General features: G+C 34.7%; 1 pseudogene; it reads left to right on the top strand.

Moving 5' to 3' along the window:
* The first annotated feature begins 9912 nt into the window (after window positions 1-9912).
* Window positions 9913-12243, top strand: LOC115958282 (annotated as a pseudogene).

Genomic DNA, 12243 nt, shown 5'->3' with positions numbered 1-12243 from the left:
TCAAGCACGTCCACCAAAATTTGTCCTTGAGCTGCTTGAACGGTCAAGACATGATCCAACGTGTGACGAATGTCAGAATCATCCGTAGCAGTCGGTGGAGGAACAGCAGCATCAGCATCAGCAGCAGTACCTGAAGGCTCAGCAGCAGCTGTACCTGTAGAAGAGGGAGGAGGGGGAACACTACTAGATGACGCACCTCTAGGACGAGAAGGAGGGACCCTCAACTGAGCAGCCCTCTGACGAAGAAAGGTGGCACCTATAGGAGCTATCACATGAACAGGCTCACCTGACGGAAAACCATCTAGACCTAAATAGAGCAGAATCCTATGAATGAAAATAGGATGAATCAGCGCATGCCCTACGGCAGAACTCCTATGAACCTCGTTCAAAGAACGAAGGAACAAGTGAGGAAAACTGATAGACGCTCCAGAAGCAAAGGCATACAAAAACACACATCGCTCTAAAGGGATGGTGTGAAAGTGAGAGATAGGCCACAAGGAATGACACGCAATCCTAAAGAAGAGATAGGCAGTCTCGGTAAGCTCAGCGGACGTGATCCGAGGATCAGAACTCCACTGGATAGATGACCCAGTGATGTAAGACATGACTACATCTAAAGAGGGTGACTCATCATAGGGATAGACAGCATCCCGAACTATCGGCACCCCAAGAGCCTCAGCCACCACCCGAAGGGTAATGATGAACTCTACACCTCGTATCCAACTCCTAACAAGGGTGTTGGAATCATAGATGTGGCAAGAGAGATTCGAATAGAACTCTCTAATCAGGGCGGTCGAAGGTGGATGATCTATCTGTACGAGAGGCAACCAACCCCTAGACTAAAAATTAGCCCTAATGGCCGGATCAAGCGCATCTAACACAACAGCTCGCTCAGACCAGATCTTACGCCTACAGTTCAAGGTGTCATAGGCTTCTCTACACTTATCATTCTTAAACAGCTCTACTCTAGGTGGAGACTCAGAGGAAGTGGAAGTGGTCCTATTAGCTCTAGTTTTCCTAGGCATGGTGCTAAGATAAGGATCAAAACACATAGCGAAAGAACAAAACCACAAAACAAAACCAAAGGCAAAATGCAAGTTAGCACAAAAACAAAAAATATAAACAAAATCTATATGATGCATGAACAAATTTAAATGTCATGATGCATGTGCTAGTGCAGTGAATTGAGTCAAAAAGATTCAAATTACAAAATTGGCTTGCACATAAAGGTTTTTAACACAAAAACCCCAAATTAAAGAAACCACTTGATCAATTTTTTAAAAAATGACGAATTGATCATTGCACATGATAGAATAACAATAATAATGACCAATTACATCAATTGGAGAAGCCAATTTCATCAATTTAAGCCAATTTGACAAAATCCCCAATTCGGATCAAATTCAAAAACCTTAGAATTTTCAATTTTTCGAAAACCACCAAATTGATCAAATTAAATCATAGGGAACATCAATATAACATCATGGCACAAAAACCCATTGATCAATTACACAAGAATTGGCTTGAATCATCAAAAACCCCAATAATTTTGAAAATGGTGAAAATAGCCATGAGAATGCATGAAAAATGCATGAAATCAAGAAATAAACTTGAAAAAGAAGGGCAAAAGGGTCTTACCGGCTTCTAAGGAGAAAAACCTTGCAAAAATCTTGAAGGAAAACGACAAAAATTGATGGTGGAGCCAAGAGCCAACGCGGAGAGAGAGAGGAACTTGAAAAAGTTTGAATAGTGACTTTGAAAAAGTCCTATTCTGCCTTTTTAAAAAACCAGATACACGAGTTTCGATCGGTCGAAAATCAGCCTTGACCGGTCGAAACAGACAGAGGCTCCCTCTCTCAAAAAATTTAAAATTTTAAAAATTTCGATCGGTCGAAAAACAGAATGGACCAATCGAATCAGGCAGAGGCTCACCAAATTTTTCTGGAAAAACACAATTTTTGAAAAACAAATTGATTTAACTCAAAGCATTGAAATTCAAGGACAAAAATGCATGAGTATGAGATGATATGATTTTCCAAACAAGAATTTTAAGCCCAATATTCCCAAAAACAAAATTGCATTCTCCACAAATTTTCAAGCAACAAATTTAGTTTGCACATAATTCAAAGTGATTGCAAAAACTTGGTTGGTCAGACCATAAACACACACAATAACATGTACAATGTTTAGCAACGAGTAACTCGTGTAGTGTGTGCGACTAGCAAAGACATGAGATACATGTGAGGTGATATGTGAATAGCAATCAATCACAAAGTCTACAAAATTCATCACAAAGAATTTAAAAGAGACTATCGCCTAAAGAGTTACATCATATAACTCTCACATCTCCTAGATCATAAGCTTGCAATCATGTAAGTTTCTTGTATTTATGCCTCATAATATACATTCCAATTTTAAGTTTATGTGAGTTTGGCATCAAGCCTAATAGTACACACCAATTAGATTTTAAGAATTAAGCACTTTTACCGAGGCTTCACCTTATGTTCTTTTTGTGCATGTGCTACACTTTCTCGAGCACAAAATCTTATGATATGCACTAAGGTGTTCATGATTGGCTAGTGAACAGTGGTGAGATGGTTATTTATGCCTTTCTCTAAAAATTCAAGTCCAACATTTAAAAACATGTGACTTCAAGATTAAGACATAGTAATCAAAAACCATACACATCTTTCCCACACAACATGCACTACAAATCTTCAACTAGTAGAGTGCAATAAATAAGCTCATCAAAACTAAACAAGGTACAAAAGACATGTTATGTGAAAATAAATTGACCAACCTTGTTCTTAAAAATCAAGAAGAATAGTGCAAAAACAAAATGTGCTTCCTTTTTCCCTTTTTTTTTTTAATAAAAATAAAAAACACCTAGAATGAAATGCATGAATGTTATGATATGCAAATCCTAGAGACAAAAAAAAACACAACCAAAGAACAATGGTCACAAAGGATAGAGCAATGAAGCACAAGGACCATGTCAGAAAGACTTAGTTAGGTCGAGTCTTTTGCATTCAAAACTTTTTAGATGCACCACGAGCATTGGAGTTCTTATTCACTTGAGAATGATTACCAACTCCAGGATTGGAATAAAGGTTTAAAGCCTTTACCAAATCACCAATAAGTACCATAGGATCAAGTGCTTGAGGCACAGGTACTTTTGGTTTGTTTGCTCTCTTTGTAGCTTGCAGCTTGTAGCAATTTGGACGTATGTGTCCAGTCTTTCCACAAAAATGACAAACCCATGCAGGTTTATCGTGTGTCTTGTCCTTAGATAGGGTAGGCTTCTTAGGCTTAGATTCTTTCAGATCAACCTTAATCTTTCTAGATGATGAACCTTCTAAGGGTTTAGCAACCTCACTCATAGGGGGTTTGACAGTTTCACTCACTATCTCACTCACTGAAGGTTCAGAAGAAGAAGATGAAGGAACAAACTTAGTGGAATGGGGAGCGGACACACAGATGCTATCAACATAACCTAAACCAGTTTTGTCAGAAGATGACTTTTGAACACTTAGTATTTGATCAAGTTTAGAACTAGCAGATCTAGCAACAGATAAATCAAGTTCTAAAGATTTAGTTTTATCAAGCAAAAGCATGTTTTCAGTTTTCACATTGTTCAAAAGGTCATTAGCATCAAATAATTTAACAAGCAAATTTTTCTTTTTAAGCTCAAGAGATTCAATTTTCTTTAGGCCAAGTTCAACATTCATAGCATCCTTTGCAGCAACTTTGCAAAGTTTGTTATAGGCCTCTTGAAGATCTGCATCTTCAGAGAGTTCCCCATCAGAAGGGTTCTCTTCAACAGATATGCTCTCATCAACTACAGCGGTAGCAGTGAAAGAAATGAAGTTTCCATCCTCATCACAATCAGAATCATGATCAGAAACTTCACCATCACTAAGGGTTACAGCCATAGCCTTACCCATAGACTTCAAATAGGTTGGACATTCAGATTTCAAGTGTCCATACCCTTGACATCCAAAACATTGAGAGCTTAAAGAATTATTGGAAGATTGACCTACTCTCTCTCTAGGTTTATCATTGTTATTAACCTTAGTGGGATCATACTTCCTAAAATTTCTAAGTTCAGCAGTGTTTGTGCCTCTTGCCTTTCTATTGTTATTCCTGAGAAAGTTTCTAAAGTTCTTGGCAAGATAGGCAATCTCTGTAGCAGAGAGCTCATCATCAAATCCACCACTATCAACATCATCAACTGACTTAAGAGCCATTGATTTGGATTTGGAAGTTTTGGGTAGATCCAACTCATAGGATTGAAGAGATCCTACAAGCTCATCAACAGGGATGGAGTCCACATCCTTGCTTTCAGTAATGGCAGAACATTGAGAGCTCAAAGAATTATTGGAAGATTGACCTACTCTCTCTCTAGGTTTATCATTGTTATTAACCTTAGTGGGATCATACTTCCTAAAATTTATAGGTTCAGCAGTGTTTGTGCCTCTTGCCTTTCTATTGTTATTCCTGAGAAAGTTTCTAAAGTTCTTGGCAAGATAGGCAATCTTTGTAGCAGAGAGCTCATCATCAAATCCACCACTATCAACATCATCAACTGACTTAAGAGCTATTGATTTGGATTTGGAAGTTTTGGGTAGATCCAACTCATAGGATTGAAGAGATCCTACAAGCTCATCAACAGGGATGGAGTCCACATCCTTGCTTTCAGTAATGGCAGTCACTTTGGGTCTAAAGTTTTCAGTCAAAGATCTAAGAATTTTCCTAACAATTTAGGTTGATCATAGATTTCACCCAGGTTAAAAGCAGAATTAACAATATCATTCAGTTTAGCATAGAATTCATCAAAAGAATCATCATCAGACATCCTAATGCTTTCAAATTTAGAAGTCAATTTCTGCAATTTATTTATTTTGACAGCCTTTGTGCCTTCATGCACAGTTTGGAGGATATTCCAAGCAGTATGAGCGATCTCAACATTCGAGATTCTCTAATTCCTCCATAGAAATAGCATTAAAAATCGCATTCATAGCCTTGCTATTAAACGAAGCTGCTTCTTTCTGAGAAGTTTGCCACTCACTAACAGGAGTAGTGGGCTTTTCCCATCTGTATTCAACAGAATTCCACACCCTCTCATCAATGGATTTCAGAAAGGCTTTCATCCTTACTTTCCAGTAAGCATAATTATTCCCATCAAAGTGAGGAGGAATAACTAGAGAGTGTCCGTGTTCCATGACAACAGGGGTCAAGGATCAGCTCAAAGATCAAAGGATCAAAAACAAAAGAGCTACCCGCTCTGATACCACTTGACAGTTTTTAGACCCCTTAAACAATTAAATTAACCCTAGGTAATTAGCCAAGTTGTTACTTAGTCAAATTAACAAGTCTAGGTTAACACAAATATATCATATCATGCATAGCAGCGGAAAATAAATAAGACAATAATATGATCACCCAGGAAATCAATTCGGTAAAAACCTGAGGAGGATTTGACTTAACTATCCTCAAGGTAAACTTGAATCCACTATCAGAAAGAATCGAAGTTCATACAAAAGGACTTACAAGCACCCCCGCTCAACTTCCTAATGCTACCAACCAGTAGAATTTACTAACACGACCACGTGTAAGTTCCGAATCCACGGACTCCTTATTTCTTTGGATTCCCACCAGCTACAAGCACCCCCGCTTGTGTATTCTTTAAGCTTTAATGGCAGCAACTGTTTTGATCATCAAGGTTTAGAGAATATCTCCTCCTTGAAAACCCTAAGTTTGTGTAAAGGAAAGCTCCTCTAGATCTCACAAGAGATTTACACAAACCGCAATATGAGCAACACTAAAACGTGGCTAAGGTTTACCTTTTATACTTAGGACAAATAAAAAACCCTAAAAACGTTTTAAAACAAATAGGGCTGAGTTGGACGAATCTGCAGAAAAGCAATCTGCCCGACGTTCGATCGGTCGAGCCTAAGCTTCGATCGATCGAGCCAGGCCGAAAGCCACACTGCTTTCTGCTTTACACTCGATTCCAAATTTACATTGACTTACAACTTTGAGCTAGCTTTAAACACTTCTAAACACATTGTTTTGATCATGGTTTGCCAACAATACAAATTAGAGTTCTAAATACATAAAGTCCTAAACTTTAGAACCTAACAGTTTTTATTCTCTTCTCTTTGTCTCTCTCAAAACCCACATTTTTCTTCATTTTTTTCTCTTTTAGCGCTCTCCTAAGACCTAATCTTCAATAATGGACACTTCCAATTTCCAATCTATGAAATTCTCTTAAGGACCTACAAATTTTACAAAGAAATCCTAGCAAAGGGATTGTTCAAATGCCCAAACCAACCACCAGTGAAACCCACGCCACAAATTAGTGAGAAACCCATGCCACAAAATCTAAAGCTTCAAAGAAATTGTCAACCCAGTAGATTCAAACTAGCAATCACAAAGAGACAAAGAAGAAAATAAATATACCCTCTCTTGTTTATTTAAAAAAAAAAAAAAATTAAATCAACCTAAGAAATAAAATCAAACCCATACCACAAAATCAAATTCACCCAATAAATTATTAACCAGGGACAAAGTCAGGATTTTGAGTTTGGGAGGAGGGGAGTATAAGCACAAAAAAAAAAAAAAAAAAAAAAAAAAAAAAAAAAAAAAAAAAATCTAAATAAGCATCGATTCAGTATTAACAAACCATTAACAAAGACAAAAACACAAAATCATTGTTTTGTAATACATTATAATACAATCATCTACCAACAAAAACAAAGGCAAAAAACATCTTTGCTTCTTAATACATTACAATAAAATCATCTATAAAAAGCAAACTCGACATTCTTTTAAATCTCGAAAATCATCTATGACTTAATTCAACAAATAGTCAAAGTGTCAAACAAACAAATACTATTATATATTTTTTAGGGTAAGACTTAGGTACAATACTTAAGTGTTATTCCTTAGATTTCCCTTTTCAAATTTTGCCATGTTGATTTTTTTTTTTTATGGGATAAAAGTGTAGAAAAAAAAAAAGGAGTTTGTGAGAGAGAAAGCATGGTCTAACGTGGAGATGGCATACGCACGTGAGAGATAGAGATGGTTGTTAGAGTTGTTTACATCAGTGGTCCCACAGATTCTTAGATGATTACAATAATGTCACTCAACATTATTATGACTAAAAATTGAAAAGTTCTCTGAATTTGTTCTCAAAATATAGTGTTTAAACATCCAAATTGAGAACTGTGGTTTAAACATCCTTAACTAAACATTCTTACCAAATACACTTTCTTTTTTTGCCCACAAAATTCAGCACTTAAGAATTGAAAATTGTGGTTTGAATTCACATACTAAACAAACCCCTACCTACATAATGGCATTTTGATTGGTAAATAATAAAAGTGGAGTTGTTGATCTGATATTAATTTTGATCTAATCATAACTTCTAATTTGAAGTTTAATAAATTGTGAAAAAATTCATGTCTTTAGCATTGCCCTTTAAGCAAATTTTCTTCCTATTTGCTCTTTAACAAATAAGCCAGTTGATATGCTAATCATTTCTTGATTTCATAGTTGATCTCTTAACTTTTCTGTGAATTATTGGAGTATTTCCATGCCTTTCTTTGTCGCAGCTGTAAGTGCCTTCCATTTCCATCAAGTGAATTATGACATATTGCATATGTGCAATGTCCATTATCTTGAATCATTCTCGATTAAATTGAGATTTGAGACCGTGGTGATTCTAGGATTTTATTTTATTTATTTTGTTTTTTAATATTTTTTTATGGTGGTTACTAACAAACTTAAATGATATAAAATCTAATAAAAATATAACTTGAATATATATATCAACATCACCAAAAAAAAAAAAAAAAAAAAAAAAGATTGATAAGAGATAAAGTAAGAACTAAAACTGTTAAGATGAGAGTAATAAAGTGAGAGGGTTTGAAATGATAACATAGAATAGAAAAATGGAGAGAGAGAGAGAGAGAGAGAGAGAGATATGGATGATATTTTCTACAATTGCAAGTTTAGTCTCTAAGGAGAGAAAAATTGTTACAACTGCAAAGTCAAAGAGAGCATAGGATTGAACAAGCTACAAATTTGAATGATTAAGAATTTTTATATTTTTATTTTTGAATAGGCTTTTTGTTGAATAATTTGTTCATTTGTTGTTGTTTGGTCTAATCTGGTTTCTATTTGGATTGTTTTTGTTATTATTTGGGCCAATTTTTATTGTTGTTATTTAAAGGGCTAATTATATTTGGGGGCCAAAGTTATTTTTAAAGTACTGCTATATTCACAAAAATTTCACAACAAATCTTATATGGCAAGCTGTTATTGGTGAGTAAAAAAGTGATGTCAGTAATATGCCTAAATTAAAAACAGTAACTAGTGGTGGCTTTATGATTTTTTTTTTTTTTTTTTAGAGTTACTAAGAAACTTAAATTACAAAAAATTTAGTAAAAAAGAACTTGAATATATTGAGTTAGAGAAAACATACACACACACACACACAAATGCATGAAATTTTACAATTTTCTTCTATGATTTTTCATTTTTTGAAACAATTACATAACAGTTCATTATCAGTTGTCATTATTTATTGTCAACGTGGGTAGATGTGACCAATTTATTTAATTATGTTTGTATAACATATTTATTTTTATGTAGTTGTCATTAAATATTTGCCATTTTTTATATAAAAATATCTTAGATTCAATGACAAAACTTAACCCACTTGCATTGCATTATTTATTGACCCACACATTCACTCTCATCCATGCACTAAATTTCTACTTAACCAACCAAATACTTGAACAATCACTAATTTTACTTTTTCTTTTCTTTTCTTAAATCACTAACTTTATAATATAAAAATATTATTATAACATTATAACAATATACAAACATATGAAAGGCCCTATGTATTTCTTATTATTATTAAACTATATAAAATTATATTATATTTATACTATGTATGCACACATTCACACACATCACAATTCGCACATATATCATTATAACAAAAAATAAAATAAAATAAAATAATGCACACAATCTGTATTAGATACACACACACAAAATATAAATTTATAATAAAGAGAGAAACACTCGCAATTCACAAAAATTCTTTCTTTACTCTTTGAGTCAAAGATATAGAGACAGTCAAATAGAGAAGAGAGATTAGATGAGATTCATGAGAGAGAAAGAGTGATATATGATTTGTGTTGTTTGGTTTTGAGATGAGCTAATCTATGTTATTATTTGATTTTTAGCTAGGTTGATCTGTACATGTATAAGATTTAAGTCAAGGTATGCAAAATAATTTTAAGGAAAAATTATATTAGTAAAAAAAAATTATATATATATATATAAATTTTTGGACAAATTACAACTTACCTACCTGTGATTTGGCCGAAATTTAAGTTGTCTACTTGGGGTTTGAAATTTTAGTTAAACTACAGGTGTGTAAGTTGTAATTTACTCTAATTTTTTTTTTTTCAAGTTAGGGGGCTTCATTTGAACTTTTGAACCCCCTGAAATACATGTGGAGCAGCTCCTATCAACAACAGCTTGCCACAAAACTTTTATTATAAAATTATTGTAAAAATGTTGTGGATCTAATATTACTCTTATTTTTGTTGAATCTAATTCCTTATATATATATATATATATATATATATATATATATACACACACATACATATTTGTATTTTACTGATTATTCAAATCAATAAAAATATTCATGGATCTTTTCATAAAGCTCACTCACCTACTATAATAGTATCATCCTACTACTTTACTTTCCAATGCTTATAAATACCATGGCCTTGAAGAAGTTCTACATCATACACAAGAAGTTCACAGAGAACAAATCCCATCATACCATTCAAAACTTAGAGTCGTTCTTGAACTAGGAAAAACATGTCTATCCTAGTCTTAGGGGCTCCATCCCAAATTGCCAAATTAGAGGTTATTCGCCGGACAGTAAATTTTCATCCAGACATTTGGGGTGACCGTTTCATCAACAACATTTCCAAGGACAAGGTAACATGTTTATTTGCCATGCTAGTTTGCAAAGATTATGTAGTAAAATTATTTATAATATTTGTAGTATTTTTTTATTACAATATGATTATTAATTTGCTCATGCAATATTTAATGGTGTAGGATATTCATTTCCATAAAGTACGTGAAGTTGAAGAGTTGAAAAAAAAGGTAAGAAGGGAGCTCTTAGCCTATGATGGTCATCTTTCACAACTGCTAGGCTTAATTGATGCACTCCAGCGCCTAGGGTTGGCTTACAACTTTGAAAGAGAAATCGAGGAAGCTCTAGAACATATATATGCTACTCATAATGACAATAATGATGTTGATGATGATCTCTACAATGTTTCTGTCCATTTTTGACTACTACGTCAACAAGGATTTAAGATTTCATGTGGTAAGACCTGAGTGTGATTTTCTTCAGATATGTCCCACATTTCTTTCTGTGCTTGTTGGTACTTGGTACACATATATATTTATACAAAATAATAGCAAATTTATTCATTAAATAATTTTGGTGTTTATGAAACAAATGTGTTCAATAAATTCAAAGGCGAAGATGGTCAATTCAAGGAAAGCTTGACCCGCAATGTTGAAGGCATGCTAGCTAGCCTTATATGAAGCTACACATTTGAGGGTGCATGGAGAAGACATTCTTGACGAAACCCTTGAGTTCACTACCACTCACCTTAAATCCACTACATACCCTACAAACAATCCATTGGCAGCACAAATAACTCGTGCCCTAAAGCAACCCTTGCACAAGGGCATACCACGGCTAGAGGCTCGAAAATACATTGTAGTCTATGAACAGGATGATTCACATAACAAAGACTTGCTCAAGCTTTCAAAATTAGATTTTAACCTGGTGCTGTCATTGCACAAAGAGGAATTGAGTTCTATCACTAGGTACATAGTTCTAAATCCATACGCCAAAATGAAAAAGTACATATATTTTTTGGTTACTTACAAATGGTCAATATTAATTAACCAATTTGAATTTTAGGTGGTGGAAAGATTTAGATTTTGCGAGGAAGCTACCTTTTGCAAGAGACAGAGTTGTTGAGTGCTACTTTTGGATTATGTCGGTTTACTTTGAGCCCCAATACTCACTTGCTAGAAAAATTTTAACCAAAGTTCTTACCTTGACATCCGTTATAGACGATATATATGATGCATATGGAACACTTGAAGAACTTGAGCCCTTCACTGAAGCGATTGAGAGGTTTATCAATAGAATTAACTAGTATATGTTTAGGCTGTGATATATAACTTTAATTTGGTCCAACTTTAATTGGTACTTGGTACATGATATTTTCAGGTGGGATATTAGCAGCATAGACCAACTTCCAGATTACATGCAAATTTGCTATCGTGCACTCCTAGGTCTTTTCGAAGCAGCTGATGAAGAGTTGGCCAAGCAGGGTAGATCATACTGTGTTAGCTACGCAAAAGATGCAGTACGAGTCAACCAACTCAACTATTCATGCCCTCCAACTTTTTAATGCTCTCCTAAGTATAACTTATTTCTTGAATGTTTTTAATGTATGTTATCTTAGATGAAACTTTTGGCCCGAGCGTACTTTGATGAAGCCAAATGGTTCTTCCAAAAACACATACCAACAATGGACGAGTATATGAATCTTGCTCTAAGAACCTCTACTTACCCTATGCTCACGACAGTGTCTTTCCTTGGCATGGGTGACATCGTTACAAAAGAGGCCTTTGATTGGAGCTTTACCAACCCCAAGATTGTTATTGCTTCATCCATAATTTGTAGGCTGATGGATGACATAAGGACACACAAGGTATGCAACCAATTTTTTTTTTTACCAAATTTCATAAGCTAGTGTGAGAGGTATGTTTCATACATATTACCAAATTTCCACTTACCCTTTTGGAAAACTTTGTACGTAGTTTGAGCAAGAGAGAGGGCATGTTGCCACAGCAGTTGAATGCTACATGAAGCAACATGGTGTCTCAGAGCAAGTAGCATATGACGAATTGAACAAGCAAGTTGTTGATGCATGGAAGGACATTAATGAGGAGTGTATAAGGCCTACTGCTTTTCCCATGCCTCTCCTTATGCGTGTTCTTAATCTTACACGAGTAATAGATGTCGTTTACAAGGAAAGGGATGACTACACCTTCGTTGGAGAAGAGATGAAAGACAATGTTGCATCAGTACTTGATCCAGTACCAATTTGA

This window comes from Quercus lobata, chromosome 8, assembly GCF_001633185.2.
Source record: "Quercus lobata isolate SW786 chromosome 8, ValleyOak3.0 Primary Assembly, whole genome shotgun sequence".
NCBI classification, from domain to species: Eukaryota; Viridiplantae; Streptophyta; class Magnoliopsida; order Fagales; family Fagaceae; genus Quercus; species Quercus lobata.
Note: the sequence above shows the minus strand (reverse complement) of the source record. Positions and strands in the feature narration are given on the sequence as shown.